Raw genomic sequence first — 2,977 nt, forward strand, 5'->3', positions numbered from 1 at the left:
GTTCTGAGAAACGCACCCGGGAAAATGAAACCGGCGACGTCTTTTACAACGCTTTTTACGCTTTCGACTGAATAACGGTGCGATTCCAGTACGATGTTTACTAAAGCCAAGCTTTCTTGCCGAGTCGGTGCACTCTTTTGTACTTGTCTGACCTCTGCGGCCGAACTCGTTTAGCACCATGTAAACATGGCTGACTGAGGAAGTAGTTTGCGGTTTCAAGCATGGCATTTCACACAGTAATTACTAGAGGGAATTGTGGCGCTAGTGCCTATTAGAAAGGCTATAATGATCGCATTCCGACCCTTTTCATTTTTTGTCACGCTCTTCTTCCTGTCCTTACTCTCCGTTTCCCTTGCCCTAGTGCAGGGCAGCGAACCGGTGGTTTTAAGTGTGGTTAACCTCCCTGCCTTTCTCTCTCTCTCTCTATCTCTACGTGCTCCATGTTGTAAAATAATTCGGTCTCGCGCTAATGATAGTCAACCTTTCACTTAGCTTCGATGGTACAGCCGCCACCCCAGGAGGCTCTTTTTCCGGCATAGATCCCTCCACCAGGACCATTTTTTTTTCAAGCTATAGAGCCTTCCTTTGATTGCGATAGCAATACAAGCTGCAGTTATTTAACTCCAGTCGCATTTTCACCATCGGCGTTGGCGTCGCCCTGATGTTCCGTGCAATGTCCAAGGTCTATGAAACCGCCGCCACACGTCGTATGCTGTATGTGCGACTGAAAGCGCGCGAGCGAAGCCGACCACCGTGGCTCAATCTGGCGCGCGCGAAGGAAAAAGCGGAGTACCAACGCACCGTCTTCTGTCGCGCGAAAGGCTCTTGGGGTTGGGAAGGAAGGAGAGGGAAGCGTGGTACTCCGGCAACAACTGTGAATTTCTCGACTGGGCGCAAGGGCAACTGACGATCGCAGCTCAATCTCCCACGCAACACATGGAGGAAAGCCGGGAGGAAGCACACGGGAAGGACGGGTCTCGACTCCGCCAACAAGTGCAAAGTTTGCCCCGCCACGCGCGGTCGCGCGCGCCGTATCTTGGAAGGTACCTGCAAATGGCTGATACCTTCCTGCGCGCTGTGTTCTCGCCGCTATGGCGTTGAAGCCATAGACCGCACAAAGGTCACTTCGCTCGCTACTGCTGCCATACTTCTTCACACTAGTGTTTTGACAGTGAGTGTCCGCGCTCATAGAGTGTGACGTGTCCGTGTCTACTTGTGCGCGCTGACAACATGTTTGTTAATTAAGTTAGTAAGCGAAGGTTTCCAAGTTTATTAGGCGGATAAATCTACTATCCTTACTTCGTATAACTGTCTACTAATTTGCTATCTCAATCGATGCTTCGCCTTCCGCGCGAAACTATGACTTTTCCTTTTCACGCACCCTAAACGCCCTTTTTGGCTTTACAAAGGGTGGTTAGAGTAATAAAGAAACATCAAAGAAATTGTTAACAACGCTAATAATAAAGTAAAGAGACATTTAACTGAACATTTTGTTGACGAAGCTCCATGCCTTTCCTTTCTAGCACCGTGGTGCATTCAAATGGGCGCCATTTTAATCCTTCCGACTTGTTCTTTGGGTGTAGACGCATGCTGATATTGTCACGTGGTATTGACGATGGAGGACACAGCAACAAAACTCTGAATGGCGAAACTAACTGCATTGGGACAACCTGTGACCACAAAAACAGGCTACACTCAAACCTCAACGAAAGCGGCGAACACAGTCGGCGGTCGTCGAAAATCTGATCAGCGGGTCAAGAGCGTCGGCTTTTATACATCAGTCGTCAAATGTTCCAGAGTAATCGCTGGGACCCGCGTGTCTTCCACAAAGTGCTACACTATTCGCGTCGCGCGTACATGCAATCAGATTACACAAGGTTCGGTGACAGACAGCAGATGGAATCATAGAAAACATTCCAGAAACTTCCGATAAATGCAGACGCGTCCTGCGCGGTGCGATAACATTTGTTAGGCGGTGACAAGCGAAAAGCCGGAAAAAATAAACAAGTACACGTGTCAACATTGCACAGTGCCTCGTCACATCGACGACAGTTACAATCGATTAAGATGCACATAGGTGCTCAATGCTCTCACGTGTGGTCGTTTATTTTTAATGATCACATTATATCTTTCTAGTTTGTTTGTTTGGCCAACAAGTACTATGAAAAATATGACGATGGAATTTACTACCATAAGTAGTATGATCAAATCAAATAAATCAATCTACTAATGTTTTTCTGATATGTCAGCCACAGAACACGAAAGAAATATGTTGAACAGCCTTTACATTTCCTTCTTACCTTTCGAGAATCCCGTATAGGAATTTTCGAATAATCGCTTTATGATAAGTAGCTGATAATTGATTTCGGTATTCTGTAGAAAAGTTGGATGTGCCAGTAACATGCCGAAAGCCTCCGATTGACGAAACAGTACTTTCGAAAAAATGTGGCGTACGTAAGCAGTGCGTACTCGGCTCAAAAGCCGTAGTCTGGATCCCAAACAGTAAACCATTAATTCAAATTATGGTCGGATAAAGATTTCCCTAAAGTGAAGCTTTCTTGACTACCGTCCCATGGTATGGCCTGGGCGCATCGTAGTTTTTCTCCTCAGGATCATTTTGATGACAAATAAACCAAGGATTATCCTTAGGTTTGTGATCGCTCTTAGTACAGCTATTGCCTGCTCGCAGCAGTAAAACTAAATAGCATTGCGCAGCGAAGGAGTTCTAATGCACCACATAGTTACCTAGCACATTTTCATCGACACAATGTAAAACGCAAGCTATATTACGATAATGAAATTTCCAATGTCATTGTTTTGCATACGTGCAATAATTTATGGAAATCCGTAAAGAAGGCATTCTATTGTTAAACATGACGTTGCAGCTGGGTTGCACATATTCTCTGTGCACGCGTGCTGTTGGATTATCGTAAGCACTAAATGCAACCAAACATTGCACTTTTCAGAACTGATGTCT

Source organism: Dermacentor variabilis, chromosome 7 (assembly GCF_050947875.1).
Source record: "Dermacentor variabilis isolate Ectoservices chromosome 7, ASM5094787v1, whole genome shotgun sequence".
In the NCBI taxonomy this organism is placed as follows: Eukaryota; Metazoa; Arthropoda; class Arachnida; order Ixodida; family Ixodidae; genus Dermacentor; species Dermacentor variabilis.